Source organism: Pinus tabuliformis, chromosome Q, assembly GCF_031772625.1.
Source record: "Pinus tabuliformis cultivar Carrire ecotype Pingquan chromosome Q, CPIR1, whole genome shotgun sequence".
NCBI lineage: Eukaryota > Viridiplantae > Streptophyta > Pinopsida > Pinales > Pinaceae > Pinus > Pinus tabuliformis.
In genome coordinates, this window is record NC_142296.1 from 1,366,339,766 (window position 1) to 1,366,357,267 (window position 17,502).

The window sequence follows — 17,502 nt, forward strand, 5'->3', positions numbered from 1 at the left end:
TTTTGATGAAATATTTTCTCCTGTTGTTAAAATGACTTCAATCAGAACTATTTTAAGTCTAGTGGCAGTTGAAGATTTGCATCTTGAGCAGTTAGATGTAAAGATAGCCTTTCTCCATGGGGATTTGGAGGAAGAGATATATATGCAGCAACCACAAGGATATGAAGTGAAAGGGAAGGAGAAACTAGTGTGCAGGTTGAAGAAGAGCTTGTATGGCTTAAAACAGGCTCTAAGGCAGTGGTATCTAAAATTTGACAAGTTTATGTCTGAACAAGGTTATACTAGATGCCACTCTGATCATTGTGTTTATCTGAAAAAGCAAAATGATGGCAGCTATATTATATTGTTATTGTATGTAGATGACATGCTTGTTGCAAGATCTAACATGCAGGAAATAAATGTGCTCAAAAGAAAACTGGAAAATTCATTTGCAATGAAGGATTTGGGAGCTGCAAAACAAATCCTTGGTATGAGAATAACTAGAGACAGGAAAAATCGTAAATTAAGATTGTCTCAGAATGAGTACATACAAAAGGTGTTGAAAAGATTTAACATGCACAATGCAAAACCAGTTAGTACACCTTTTGCTAGCCATTTCAAACTTAGCAAGGAAATGTGCCCAAAGACCCAAGAAGACATGGATTATATGTCTAAAGTCCCATATGCATCAGCAGTTGGAAGCTTAATGTATGCAATGGTTTGCGCAAGATCTGATATTGTACATGCAGTGGGAGTTGTAAGCAGGTACATGAACAATCCAAGAAAGGAACATTGGATGGCAGTGAAATGGATTCTCAGATATTTGAAAGGTACCACAAATCAAGCATTATGCTTTGGTGGTTCAAACATTTCCCTACAGGGATATGTTGATGCAGATATGGCAGGTGACAGAGATAACAGGAGGAGCACTACAGGATATGTAATTATTGTTGGAGGAACAACTGTCAGTTGAGTTTCAAAAATCCAAAATGTTGTTGCACTTTCAACAACAGAAGCAGAGTATGTTGCTGCTACAGAGGCTAGTAAAGAAATGATTTGGTTACAAAGGTTTATGGGTGAATTGGGTAAGGAGCATGATAAGGGCACATTATACAGTGATAGCCAAAGTGCCATTCATCTTGCAAAGAACTCAGCATTTCATTCCAGGACTAAACACATACAGCTCAAGTACCATTTCATACGATCAGTGTTGGAAGATGGAGAGTTGAAGCTGGAAAAGATACACACTAGCCAGAATCCTGCAGATATGCTAACAAAAGTTGTAACCATGGAGAAACTGAGAATATGCTCAGTTTCAATTGGTCTTCAAGGATGACAATGAAGATGAGAAACAACCAATTCCAAAGAGGAGTCATTGTCCAGCAAATGGAGCAGCGGTGGAGTTGCTAGAATCAGTCTCCAAGTGGGAGATTGTTGGGTGTGGAGCTTGATTATCTTCTATATTCAAAGGTATCGCCACATTGGACCCCAGTTCGAAATGGGGGCGGCAATGCCGCCCGTAAAATATTCGCTGCAGGGGGGTCCAGGGGGGGGCAACTGCGACCTTTGGGAGCCCCCCCCTAGCGGGGGGTTTCGGGGGCAGTGCCCCCGAAGCTAAAAACATCTGTAAAATTTCCTTGTAAAAGTATAGCAATTTCTAGTCAATCTGGGCCGTTCATTAGGCCGATGATCTGATGGTAGAACTTATGTTTAGTTTAGGGTTTTTTGCCCTAGAAGGCAACCCCTCTCTTTGTATGAGGGCATTGTATTTGAGGCTGTGTAATAGATGTGTATTCTATGAGCAAGAAACAGAGAGGTGAGACTGTGAGAGAAAACAGAGGATATTACAGCGGATCTGCTGTAGGTTGTGTCTCTTCATTTTGCTGGATAATAGAAAGGAAGAACTGGCTGTTCGGGGTGGACGTAGCCCAAACTGGGTGAACCACATATATCTGTGTCTCTCTTGTTTTATGCGTTTTCTGTGTTTATATTTCTGCAATATTTTATGTGTTCCATTGCTCCATAATATATAATTTTCTAACAAAATGTAGAAGGAATGGTGGAGAAATACAAAACTCGGTTGGTAGCAAAAGGTTATTCCTAGGTGTTGGGAATTGATTTTGGTGATATTTTTTCTCCTATTGCCAAGGTAACTTCTATTAGACTACTTTTATCTATTGTTGCTGCTTCTGATTTTGAGGTCGAACATATGGATGTGAAGACAACATTTCTTCACGGGGATCTAGAAGAGGAGATCTACATGAAGCAACCTGAAGGCTTTGTGGTGAAGGGTAAGAAAGAACTGGTATGCAAGTTAAAGAAGTCTCTGTATGGGTTAAAATAGTCACCAAGGATGTGGTATCAGAAATTTGATACATTTATATGGGGACTTGGCTTCACTAGAAGAAAAGCAGATCACTGTGTTTATTTTAAATTAATTGGTGACCATGTTATTTATTTGGTCTTGTATGTGGATGATATGTTGCTGGTTGGAAATGAAAAAGGAATTATCTAGGATTTTAAGGCCCAATTGTCCTCCAAATTCGACATGAAAGATCTTGGTGCTGTAAACTATATTTTGGGCATGGACATTAAAAGATATTAGGCAAAGAGGAAGCTCTCGTTAAACCAGAGGAAGTGTGTTGAGACAACACTATAGAGGTTTAATATGCAAGATAGTAAACTAGTGAAGGTTCTTATTCCTATAAGTGTAAAGTTATATGCTGAACAGTGTCTCAAGACACAAGAAAAGGAAGAGGATATGTCTCGTATTCCATATTCAAGTGCAATCGGTAGCCTGATGTATGCAATGGTTTGTACTAGACCAGACATTGCACATGCAGTGGGAGTATTGTGTAGGTTTATGTCAAAACCAGGGAAGGAGCATTGGACAATAATGAAGCGGGTTTTCAAGTATTTGCATGGCACTAATGATTATGGTTTGTGCTGCTAAGGAAGACCAGGATTGGATAGAGTGTTGGATATTCATGGCTTTGTTGATGCAGACTAGGCTGGAGATTTGGATCAGAGAAGATCTACAAGTGGATATGTGTTTAACCTATTTGGAGGTGCAGATAGTTGGATGAGTAAGAAACAATCTGTAATGGCACTCTCAACTACAGAGGCAGAATACATGACAACCACTCACGCAAGCAAGGAAGCAGTTTGGTTGTAGAGATTGTGTTCAAGTATGGGGTTAGTACAGGGAGCTATAAGGATAGACTGTGATAGCCAAAGTGTAATTTTCTTGGCAAAGAACCCTGCATATCATTCAAAGACAAAGCACATTGATGTTCGGTATCACTTTGTGAGGGATATGATAGAAGACAAAAAGGTGTTTCTGGTAAAGGTAGACACTTTGAGGAATACTGCAGATACATTGACAAAATCTGTGAGCTTTGAAAATTTCTCTTGGTGTAGAGAAACAATGGGCATTGTAGCGTTGGATAAATGACTAAGCTCTCTTGTGGCCCCCTATGGAAAGAAAACAACAAGTGGAAGAATGTTGGGCTGTGTTAAATTCTTTCCACGACTAACCCACGTAGTGAACTAGGCAGTTAGAAGGGGGACGGAGCCCCCCCTTTGTTGCACTGATTGCGTAGAGGGGGGAGTAACAGGGGGTTTGAGAGGTGTAGGTAACTCCACTCTATGGGGTCCAGGACATCGCCCCAGAAAAGTTTGGTTTTGGACCTTATATTATGTTGGGCGGACCTACCTATGGTTTTGTGCATGTTTTTCACACACGGTTTTGGACGCGATGGTTTTCGGTCCATGGTTATGGACGTGATGGTTTTCGGTCCATGGCATTGGATGATTTGACATGTATAAATATGTATTGTAACATTGAAAGGAACATAATGAAAAATCAAGCTGGTAGTCCGATTTTGGGATCTAGGGGAAAATCTCTGTGTATATGTGTTTTTAGTGTTATGCTATTGCATTTTCTATTTTCTATGTTTTAGAATTCATACGTAGGTAATTTCTATATGGGGTTAAAACCTACAAATTGCAATTGTACTTCTATTTCGATGAGTTTGCTCAACTGTCACTCTAACACACCTTTGTTTCACAAGTTTCACTTTCACATTTGCAATTATCTTTTTTTTCTTGCATTCACTTTAATAGTGTCATTTTCATGATATATTCACTTTTTCATTTGTCTCTTTCACTTTATTTAAGCCTTTGCAAGTGTCGTTCACACTTTTCCTTTACTTTTGCAAGTGTCATATTTTAGCATGGGAAGTGTCGCACATTGTAAAAGTAGAGTTATGATTCATTTCAAGAGTCAAATGGTACCAATGGGTCCTATCTGTCATGTATACATGTATTAGAATCATTCCCAAAGTTTCATGCATTGTCATACTAGTGTCTTCACTATCATCACAAAGTATTTCATAAGTGTCACACTTGGGGGAGAATGTTCTTTTGTCATCACATTAAAGGGATCGTGTTGATTCTGAGTGACTGAGTGTTCAATGTTGTTTGTCAATTGTTTTGAGTGTGTGATCATGTTCAATTCCAACCTTGATTTCATCTTGGCCTCACTAATCACACACTCAGTCAAATTCCAAAAAATCTCATGCCCAACCAACTTGGATGCACTCTGCTCCTATTAACTACACATTGCATAGTCACAAGCCTCAAACATGCATCCCTACCTCTTGGAACTATGTAATGCATAAAAACTGCCTCATATGACTATGCATTGCACAGTCACATTGCTTAATGCCAACCCCTCGACTTCCAAAACTATGTAATCCTGCCTCCCATCTAGTCCCCTTCTATGAATTGCATATTTGCAAGTAGTATTCTGTCTCCATGTCTTCCTGAACTACACAAATGTGCAATCATCTATCCCTCTATCTCTCCTAAACATTATGTAGTTATAGTGGGAAAGTCTGCCCCACTATGACCCTCATTTCCATAGTCTTATCTCATGGGCCTCCAGTGCTACACATTGCATAGTCACATGCATCCATACCTCAATCCTAGCCTCTAGACTTACGCACCACACAATCCATGGGTCTTCTTCCCTGTATAGTACCCAGTTCTAGCTCAATTAATGATTTTCATGAAGCAAGCTAGAATAGGGTTTTTCTGGATTGATGTCATCTTGTCATGAGTGATTTTCAATTGCAGGTATGATATCTTGAAATTAAATGATGATTATTGAAGAGAGGGAGAAGGAACAATGCTTAAATACACTTATGAAGTGGTAAAGACAAGTTGATCATTGAAGAAGAAGATGAAGGGAGACTAGATTGTGACAGAATTTGGAAGATCGAGATCATAAAGAAGACTCCCTATTTTCAGCCCTTTGAGGGTGAAGAAGAAGAACAAAGTAGATATTTCATGAAAATGAAGTATTGTACAAATTTCTCAAGAATATTTAAGGAAAAACAACAAGAGGAACAACTTGGCATTGCCACCTCATCATGAAGTCCATGTCATCATTGTCAAGTTGTGACTTGTACTAGTGTCATCATAATTACATGTGTGTCCATATGTTTTGTCACAAAATTTGTGGATGTAATTATGTAATTATCAAAAGGAAAGGATAAAATGTAATGTGTGGAAGTCCAAAAGTCATATGTGGAATATGAAAAGTCACGTAGTCATATATGGACAAAAGAGTATTTAGGAAATGTCCAAAATTCATATAGAAGTCCAAAGGTCACATTATAAGACCAAGAGTCATGAGGGTAACTCAAGAGTCATATGGGATATGAAAGGTCATTCATCTTGTTATAAAAGAAACCTCATAATTCATGAAAATGGATTTTAGAGGCTTAGCCTTTGGAGAGATAACCTTGGCTTCTCTAGCTTGGAATAGGAGAGAAGATCTTCCTTTGGAGAAGCAAGGAGTGACTTAATGTTCCACTATTGGAGCTACTGATTCACCATTATAATTGTGTACTTGGAAATTTCACCTAATGATTAGAAGTTTACTGACTAAGCGAACACATTTTCATACATGTATCGCGAATATTGTAAGACTATTCTTTAGATGTTTGCGGTGTATTTTTTGTTCATATGTACTAAGGAAATTGAACTACTTCATTGGCTTTGGTACTTATCTTGTTGAATGTGCTTTAATGATCATTGTGTCTATGTGAACTATTTCGCTAGATAATTAACGAATATTTCCTTTCTCTCATGTCCCTCTCTTAGGATAGTATTATTACTATCCTTCTAGAGACCCACTATTACTCCCCTCTCATGAAAGTATCCTTTTACACATTGCAATTGGTGCTTCATAGTGTCAACTTACTTGCTGATTTCAAAGGTTATGTCATAGTCTCTTATGTTATATATCGCAGCCAAAGCAGACCTTAGAGTTATGGTGTCTAGGCCAATACTCTAGATGGGGCTCCTACTCTAAATGGTGTGAGGTCTAATTGGGACTTCACATAGGGGAGAGCCCCTTCGTTGACAAATTTCCAACAACGTCAATAGTTGGTGCTAGAAGGAGGGATAATTGATAAGTTGTTCTTGTTGAGTCTATTTTGAACCTCTTGTCTTAAATGGATCTTGCCCAAATCATACTCTCGAGTTGTTTTTCCAATAGATCTGATGGTAAAAAATTTATCCCCGATGGATCTCTTTATGACTTGTCTCAATTCAATTTTGATGGTGAGGGTGATACATCTGTACCCTAGCATGCATCACTTTTTCTTAAGTTTTGTGAATATTATGAAATTAATTGTTAACATGTGGCTTGTGTTCTTTTCTTCCTCACCCTTGAAGGTTGAGTTAATCTATGGTGTCATACCCTTCCACTCACTTCCATTCATTATTTTGAACACTTCATCAAGATGCTTCATTTAGATTTTGATAAGTATGATTACCGGGATGTCCTTAAAATGATTAATCAATTAAGAATGAAGCTTGATGAATCAATTGAGGATTTTTCTAATCGATTCCTTCACCTATGTTATGAATTTCCTGAAGAAGATACAGATTGGGATTTCTTTAAAAAAAGTTTGAGCATTTGGTTCATATCTCTTTACATGGTGAGCCTGAACCCCCTGATGTTTTGGCTTCCCCAACTTTTGTAAATCACAAGACACCTTTAATTTTAGAGGAAGAACCAACTAATCATTTTGTTCCTTGTCCTCCTCATTTTTCAATTTTGGTATGTGTGCCTCCTTGTGATGATGTCAAGGTTGGGAAATCTCAAAAATAAATTGTCGATATGTATCTTCAACTTCCATCCACTTTTCATGATTCCGATCTAATGGGGGGAACTTTGGGATGGTTTATGAAGCCTAGAGTGAAAACTAATCCTCCCACTCCTCAAGATGGTACTAACACTAACAACTTCAGTATTGAATATGATTTGGATGTTTGTCCTCCTCTATCATCTCGTTCGCATAGCCCCTTGTCCCTCAATCTGCTTGATTATTATATTCCAAATCCAAGTAGTGATAAGGTGAAAGGTAGTCACATTTCAAAAGTATACAAGAAGGAAGGTAAATATTCTTCCAATATTTCTTCTCTTTTTCAAAGTCCTCCTTGTGAAGATGGTGTTTCCTCATTCTTGGATGATATTGGATCTAGTAATCTTGGTATTCAATCTAATGAAATCAATTTTCCTAATCAATCTAAAGTCTTGGGAAGCCATCATTCTTATGAGGATTATTTAGTTGACGTATATGATGATGGAAGCCCAAGTGCACCAATTGATCATTCTGTCTCTCAGGAATATTTTACTTCAAATGATTTATATCTTAAATCTTATTCAGTCAAAGAAGATTCTCTTATGAACACTTATTCCTCTTCACCTCCCTATTCCTTGTCCTCTACAGTTTGTAATGAATGAACTTGCGACGAAGATACTCCATGCTCTTCGGATTCACAATACGATGAGTTAAATACTGAAATCACACATGATAGTGATATTAGTACACCTGCTAATAGTTGTTGTACATTGGTTGATCTTCTCGATTCTCCTTATAATTTAAGTGTGCTAATTGAAATCTCATTCTCCTAAGAGCTTCAAGGTTTTCAAAAGTTTTTTTTTTTTTTTTTTTAATTTCATGATTGAATCTATGATTGGATGGAAGAAACTTACTTAGCAATCCCATTTTCTAATAATAAGCTTCGATCTCTCTTGATGCTTGCTGAGAAGGACAACACCAATGAAGATTCATCAACAAGAAGCCTTCAAGGTTTGTATGGATGTTGTTCTCATAAAAAAGGTAAGGTTACTGGGTAATTAAGGTTAGTTTTTATGACACATATTTTTTTCCTTTAGCAAAGACCTTTAATCTATTGGGAAAGTTATTCAAGTTCCTATATTTTTCGTTGCACATTATTTTATACCTATTTTAATCACTTGTACCTTTGTGTTTGCAGGTCATGAGTAGTTATAGTGGTTACATTGGAAATTTCATTTCACATAGCCTGAACCTTCTAGCTAGTTAGGTTAAGAGTAGGTCTAGTTGTATTCTAGTTTCCCTTTTTGCACTTATCCTACATTTTCTCTCCATCTAGTCTTTGCATTTCTTTCATTTTCATACTTCTATTTGCATGTTGCTTTATGTTCATCCTCCATTGTCTTTCCTTTTTGGTCTTGTTTCTTTGCTTTGTCTTGTTTTGTTTAATAAGACTTTGCATGAAAGATGCTCCTGTTTGGCTCAAAAGAAAATGTGGAAAAACTTGAAAATGGCAATTGTGATGACGAACAAAGCTTGAATAATTTGTTACCTCTTCTCTATTTTGGTTTACATATCTTCAAAGTCAATGATGTTTGAACGAAAAGTATGATTCATTCTAGATGAAAAGCCTCTGGTCGAACTACGAAGCCCGTATCTTTATTGGAATATTCTTTCTAGATTCAACCATGTATCAAATAGTTTTTTAGTATGTCGAGTCAACTAAGTAGAGAAGGGAAAAGAGAAAACTTTGAAACAAGCATATTAACTCCAGTTATCTTTCAAATCCCTTAAACAAGGAACAAAATATATTGATAATAAATAAGATGAGATCCTCCTTCCACCTTCAAAATAGATAAGTTCCTTTGAACATTCTATTAGTAACTAAAGAAAGATGTGAAGAAGAGAAAGGCTTCCTACGCAGAGAGGTGAACCATGCAACTTTGTCGAGGTATCAAACAAGCAAGCTGGAAACGAAGTGATGCTTTTGTTTCCTTGAGGTGACTTTGTTGAGGTACTGAACATGCTTACTGGAAGTGGAGCAACACCAGGGAATGTTTGTAACTCTAAATATCAAATGCTTGGTATACTTGTTATACTTCTCCCCTACTGAAACAACTGAGGTGTGACTAGTCTTATGATGATGGGTTTGAAGTTGAGGAAGGAAAATAAGAGACTATATATTTATCCGAGATAAGTAGTAAAAAGGGTAATATTCATGACGAATCAATACTTCTTAAAATAATGATACCTTGCACTTAAGAAGAAAACATAAGCACAAAAGCTGAACTTCTACTACTTTGTCGCTAAGTGTTGTCATTGCGACAAACACCCTCAAAAATTTTGCTTACACTTTAATTTTGGAGCATATTGAGGATCTTGCGATCTATTGTTTCATGCTCACTTCATGGTCATCTAATGTTTTTCAAAGTATTAAGTCTTCTTCTAAGTGTCAAACTTAGTTTCTCACACATGTTATGTCTTCGATGAATTCAAAGACACACATATTTTACGCAAGCTTGAATAGGCATTGCACAACTCTTGAAGTTAAGGCTTGCACAATCACCAGTGAAAGTGACTGCGCAATCCATAAGCATAGTGTACTATGCAATACATATCGACAGTTAGTGCACACTCTCCAAGGACAATTTTCCTCACTTCGATCGACATTGTATTTCTATTTTGGTGAGTTTTCTCAATTGTTGCTCTCGCGCACCTTTGTTTTCGAAAGTTTCCCTTTCACGTTCGCAACGATCAATTTTTTCTTGCATTCACTTTAATAAGTTTCTTTCCCATGATATCTTTTCTCTGGCATGTGTTTCTTTCACTTTATTTAAGCCTTTGGAGGTGTCATTCGCACTTTTCTCTTCCTTTCGCAAGTGTCATGTTTTGGCATGGAAAGAGTCACACATTGTAAAATCGGACTTATGGTTCATTTCAAGAGGAAAATTTGATACCATTGGGTCCTATCTATCATGTAGACATGTATTAGACTCATTCCCAAATTTTTATGCAAAGTCATACTAGTGTTATCACTATCGTACCAAAGTATATCTTAAGTATTGCACTTGGAGGAGAATGTTGTTTTACCATTGCATTAAGGGAATCATGTTGATTCTGAGTGATTGAGTGTTCAATGTTGTATCATCAATTATTATGAGTGCACAATCATGTGAAATTCCAACCTTGGTTTCATCGTTGCCTCACTGATCACACACTTAGTCAAATTTTTGAAAGTACCATGGCCAACCAACCTAGATTCACTCTGCCACTCTCAACTACACATTGTGCAATTTCAAGCCTAAATCATGCATCCCATCCTCCTGGAACTATGCATTGCATAGTCACAGTGCTCAATCCCAACCTATTGACCTCTAGAACTGTGCAATCCTGCCTCCCAACCAGTGTCCTTTTATGCATTGTGTAGTTGCAAGCAACATTCTGTCTCCTTGTGATCCTGAACCGCACAACTACATAATCGTCTGGTCCTCTCTCTCTCTCCTAAACGTCTTATTACATAGTTATAGTAGAAAAACCTATCTCACTCTGACCCTCAACTAATTAGTCTTGTCTCTTGGCCTCCAATGCTGCACATTAAATAGTCACAAGCATCAGCACCTCACTCCTAGCCTCTAGAACTACGAACTACTCATTCCCTAAGCCTTCTTCCCTATCTGGTACCCAGTTCTGGTTCAATCAATGATTTTCATGAAGCAAGCTAGACTAGGATATTTCTAGAATAATGTTGTCTTGTCATGAGTGATTTTCAGTGCATGTACTATATCATGACATGACAGGATGATGATCGAAGAGAAGGAGAAGGAGACAATGCTAAAAGACACTTATGAAGTGGTAAAGACAGGCTTATCATTGAATAAGAAGATGAAGGAACACTAGATTGCGACAAAAATTGGAAGATCAAGATCATACTGAAGACTCCCTATTTTCAGCCCCTTTGAGGGCCGAGAAGAAGAAAAAAGAAGATATTTCTTGAAGATGAAGTACTATATAGACTTCTCATGAAGGATGAAGACAAAGAAACAAGAGGAATAGCTTATCATTACCAGCTCATCATGAATTTCATGTCATCATTGTCAAGTTGTGACTTGTACCAGTGTCATCACAATGACATGTGTGTCCATGTGTCTTGCCACATCATTTGTGGATGTAATGAAATTATCAAAAGGGAAGGAAAAAATGTATTGTGAGGAAGTCCAAGAGTCATATGTGGACTATGAAAAGTCACATAGTCATATATGGACAGAAGAGTCTTTGGGAAATGTTCAAAAGTCATATAGAAGTCCAAAGGTCACATTAGAAGTTCAAGAATCATGAGGGAAACTCAAGAGTCATAGGGGATATGAAAGCTCATTCCTCCTGTTATAAAAGAAACCTCATGGCTTAAGAAAATGCATTTTAGAGGCTTAGCCTTTGGAGAGCCTGCCTTGGCTTCTCTAGCTTAGTGTAGGAGATAAGATCATCCTTTAGAGAAGTAGGGAGTGACTTAATCTTCCACTATTGGATCTAGTGGCTCGCCATTGTAACTGTGTACTTGGATCATTCACCTAATAATCAAAAGCTTGCTAAGCCAACACATTTTCATGCATATATTGTGAAATATTATAAGACTATTATTTATATGTTTGTGGTATGTGTTTTGTTCATATGTACTAAGGAAATTAAACTACTTCATTGACTTTGGTACTTATCTTGTTGAATATGTGTTGTATGTGCTTTAATGATCGTTGTGTCTATGTGAACTATTTTGCTAGATAATTAATGAATGTTTCCTTTCTCTCCTATGCCATTCCTTCTAGAGGCTCACTCTTACTCCCTTGTCATGAAATTCTCCTTTTACACATTGTGATTAGTGCTTCACAGTGTCAACTTGCTGATTTCAAAGGTTATGTGCATACTCTCTTATGTTATATATCGCAGCCAATGAAAACCTTAGAGTTATGGTAGCTAGGCCAATAATTCAGATAGGGCTCCTACTCCAAATAGTGTGAGGTCTAATTGGGACTTCAAATCATGGAGACACACTTGTTTGACAAATTTCCAGCACCGTTAACATACTACTAAGTTATTAATGCTGCTAGGATTTCATATGGTGGAGCACTGACTAGATTTGTTTTGGGAGCCTTTGTTCAAGAGAAAGGTAAAAAGATTTTTCCACTCTTCATGGATTTATTTCATTAATGGTAGATATTTAGGTGATCACCTCCACTTTAGGGAGCTCTGGAATATCTCTATTAGTTTTGGTAGGAATTTGTTTCATTGTTGGGGATGGATTATTAGTGTTTAGTGGTTTTGGTGGTTTTCTGGGGGACTTGGATGAAAGGGTATGTTTCTGGTATCTTCCTCAAATGGGAGAGCTAGGTATCAAGTTCTTATAATAGTTTATTCTTTGGTCATAGGAGTGGAGTTTGAAGATTCCCAATGTATCATTGTCTCAACTAGGGTTGTCATTATGTTTGATTATGGGAAATTCATCCTATTTTTTGGTCACCTTGGAGGCATCAAGGTTTTCGGTAGACTCTGGGGGAGAATTGGGGGTTATGAGGTCACTGCACACTACATGTGGCATGGGGTTTGGAACTGGAGAGGGTGATATATCATAGCCCTCTGGGTGGTGCTTGTTTAGTGGCCAATCTATTTCTTGGTGGGCCTAGTTCATTTTTTCAAGGGCCATGTGAATACATGATTCCTTAGATCCCATGTTTTCCCATGGAATTTTTCTAAGTGGCGGGGGGGGGGGGCTGAGGCTCTATTTCTATTGATATATGGTGGCATGCGAGGTATATACTTGTTTGCATGGTATTTTATAGTTCAACTCAACCAACAATGCATTGTCATTGTGGGTGAGTAAGAAGAGGTATGGGAGAGAGGGGATATAATGGTGGCCATTTTTTGGCTGACCCTAGTGATGAGCCTCGATATTGCAACAAGAATGTTGCAACTAGCAAGGCTACTAACTTTAATTATCAACCCGGGGTTCATACAAACTTAAGAGGTGTCGGCACTATATGTGCAGCATACAATGTGTCCTTCATTTTCTGTCATTATGTAATGAAATGCACTATAGTCAAATCCTAAACTAATTGCAGAAAATGAAATATTCAAAATGGAACCTTAACCTATTGCAAGAAATAAAGTACAAGGAAAGAGACGGAAATTCAATGCTAAATCACACCATTTCCTAATTAACTGCCAAGAAACTATGCTTTGCAATAATGTTAAATTATCATGAATCAAATGCTACTATCTAAGCATGGAAGTAAGAAGCATTAAACATCACTAATGCGCAAGTAAAGGGACTGAAATAAATCTATTTTTGTCTTTTCATGCAAAATCAAGTATGCAAACTAATTTCCTTTGGTGATGTGGCAGGTGAATTAAGGATGTTGGAGGTTGGATGGAAGGGTTAGGAGATGGCTGGATGGTGTGGGAGACTCTTGGGAGGCTGTTGGTGACTTCCTAGAGGTTTTCCATCAATTCGGCCTCAAAACAGGTCGTTTCAAGAAAACATATAGGATGTACTAGAAACCTACAGGATGATCTTGTAGGAATTACAACAAACCTAGAAGATATAGCTGAGAGAAAAATGTGTAGTGTTGGAGGTTATGGGAGGCTTGGAAAAAATGTGTGATGGGTGGAATGGAGTGAGAAAATGCCTAGGATAACTCATAACTCAAAACCAAAGTTGGTAGATGGATGTATTTGCTCAAAAAGCTTGGAGAAGTTTCCTACAAGATGTACATATTCACTATAATTCATCAAATGACCAAGAAAATAAAATCCAAATTGGATGGGACAATTTTTTTTATTAACTAAGATGTATTAGGTCCCCATTCCAAGTGGAATCACTCAAAAATACATTGGTTAACCCATTCTAAAAAAATAAAAAACATTACTAGACGAAAATCTAGAAATTCGAGAACTAGTGAGCTAGTAAGTCTAAAAAATGCCTAATCAAATCAAGTGCAAATGCAATGGGGGAATTTTTGTTATGAACTAGAATGTTTTTGTGATCTAATTCAAGTGGAATGAAGTCAATTGAAGCTCATTAGCATGCTCTAAAAAATAGCAGAAATTTATTGTTTTTTGCTAAAATGGAGGTCCAACAATCTAGATTTGGGAATAAGAAGACTAATCCAAGCAACTCAATGATTATTATGAACTTCCAAAGCTTTTCCAAGGATTAAATAATGCTTGAGATCCTGCAAAGAACTTACATCAACCATTTAACTCAATCCTACATCAAGAAATCATTAATACTAAATGTAGAGGTAGAAAGAAATAAAAACTAGAGATGCATGTGAATAAGAAATGAAAAGAAGGAAAGAAAATGATACAAAAGGGCTCTGAGGTTCTTGGGATGGCCAAGCCCAAGGAAACTCAGAGACCTGTGGAGGAGGACAAGATTTTGAAGCTGAACATGAAACCAATATTCATTATTTTCATCAATAAAATTACATCCCTGCAAGAAAATAAAATGGAGCTGCAAAAATACAAGCTCTCTCCACAATAACACTAATGAAAAATCTCTCCCTATAGGAAAATTCGACTTGGTACTTATAAAAAATGATTAGGAGTCATTCCCCATGAATGGAGGAAGCTTTCCCCACAAAAATCCCTTGATTAGTGGATATAGTCCCCAATATTAGGAATTTGCATTAAATGGCAGGGAACACATTCCTAGATTTTCTCAATCATTCCCTAGAGGAAAATTCAACTTGGTAATTATACAAAATGATTAAGATCATTCCCCATGGATGGAGGAAGCTTTCCCCATTGAAATCCCTTAAATAGTGTATTTTCTCCCTTGATTGGTGGATCTACTCCCTTGATTAGTGGAACACATTCCTAGATTTTCTCAATCATTGGAGTTCCACAATTTGTGCCATAATTCCATAATATCTTGTTGACTTATTATTTATTATTGATCCTCCAGTAGAAGGGAACAAGTCCCTAAATTATCTCCTCCTCCAACTCTTCATAATCTCCCCAATATTCTCATAATATTCGACAAAAATAAATAATATTAGGCACAAATATCCAATTATTCATAAACCTTCCTATGAATATATTAAAGTTAAAAATAAATTATCTAATGCAAAAAGAGTGGTATAATGTGTTGAAGGATGGTCATAGGCCTTAAATTACTGTTTAATTTAGAGGCATGGGCCTTAATTTATGTCTAATTTAGAGGCCCATCACCTAGCCTTATCAAGGCTATCGACCCCAACCTAGAATAGTCACCTAGAAGTGTGGAGCTGCTTCCCACCTCACTAGATAATTTAAACAACCAACTACGACATGTTACCCTCCTCCTAGAGCAACTCAACATGGACCATCATGATGACAAAAATGCATTCATTAGATTTGTGAACAACCTTCCACATAATCAGCAACAAATGTAAGACCATTTAACCACCTTGCAGAGGGGACAAATGATAATGCATTAGAAACTAGAATGCCTTGAAGGAAGATTTCTTCACATGGAGAAACATATCCACTATGATTTCAAACCTCCTCCATCACCTGGATTTGGACCGGAGAATCTTGCTCTAGTTAACTCTTCGGGTCATTAATAGTTGTTGGATGTATTATGATTTTGAAAGTATTCTAGTATCAATTACTATTTAGGTTCTAGTTAATAAATATGTTATGAAAATTATCTATATGTTTTAGTTTTCACCTACTCGCCAACAAGAATGGTCCAAATTGGCATATTTGGACAAGCTATGTCTACAATAGTGGTAGTGGTCGATTTTTATTTTGCATTTCACTGGGCACAACCAAACACACCTACCTAAAACCAAACTAAGGTTATGTTATTCCAAACCCACACAAAGTATAAAAGGATAGCACGCACCATTGGAATAATGGGCCCCATGTGAGGAGGGATGATACTTAGGGTAGAAATTAACTCCCACCTCAAACAATTCAGTGCTATGTATAGTTCCAAGCCTTCTACAAAAGTGAAGTTATCATCCTAATTAACTTCATGATGAACCAAATTAATTTGGTTATCATGAAGTGCGTCATGGAGATTGACAAGATGATCCATTGAGTTTGCACTTGGTTGTGACTAACATAGTCAGATGTCATGAAGGAGGAGGTTAAGAAACAACATGAAAATGGACTACTCCATTCACATTCAAGAATCTGTCGAGTCTACCTAATGCAAGGGCAACAAATTGATTGTTAATGGCCTGTAGTATATGGTATGACTTTTTTTCCTATATGGAGGTCAACCCAAACACAATTTGCTTGTATAGGTATTTTCAACTCTGAAGAAGGTTCCCAAATTCAAGTGTCTTATATTATTGCTGGAGTTACCAATGATAACCAATTTGCAAGCGATCATAGATTTAGCCAAATCAATTCCTTTTAGCAAGGTGTAAAACTCGACTTGATTGTTGAATGTTGAATAAAACCAAAAATAATGTATTTCTTCCTTTTCCTTCTTAACAATAAATTATCTTTCTACAACTACCATTCTTATTTTTTTTTAAATATAATTTCACATAAAATAAAAGCTACCTTATTATATTACTAAATTACAACACATAATTATTTATTAAATTATCCATCCAATTTTTTTTATATAAACCTCAGATCATTAAATATATATTACATGAATGTCTATTCATTTTATTAGTAAACTTACTATGTTAGTTATGATTATTTTACTTAACCTCATGCTATTTCTATTTAGATTTGAGATATATATTCTTTACCGCCATACATATACTCTTTTTATTCACGATCAAGAGTTTGTAAATTAGTTTATTTTTTTCTTTTTCTTTTTCTTTTTTTAAATTATCTTTCTTACTTTGAATATATTAAATAAGAATTAAATAAATAAATAAATAAAATTGTTATTAGTTTGTTTAAAGGGAAATCAGACCAATAATATAAGTTTTAGGTTTGAGATTGCTAAGATCTTGTTTAACTAGTGAGTCGTCACAATTATGAGGCACAAACTCTACAATTATGACACGGAAATTCCAGGCATAGGTGTTGGATGGTCAGTACCCTCATTCTAGGAGGAGATATGTTCATTGATCTCTTAGCTAGAGTTGTTAGTTTGTGGTCAATAATATCAATTTTCTCTCCAACTCTACCAATCCAATAGTTCTCCTATTGAGTCATTTTGTATCTCCATATGCCATGTACAATATTCAAATGACATTTAATTATGTGTCAGCATCTAATGACATTTAATCATTTGATGACATCATGCAATAATGAATTAAATGTCTAGAACTCATGCAATGCCCCAAATATAGTGAAAACCAAATCCCTTTTATTTGAAATAACATGAAACACCCACTCATAAACACTTTCATTAGAAAAC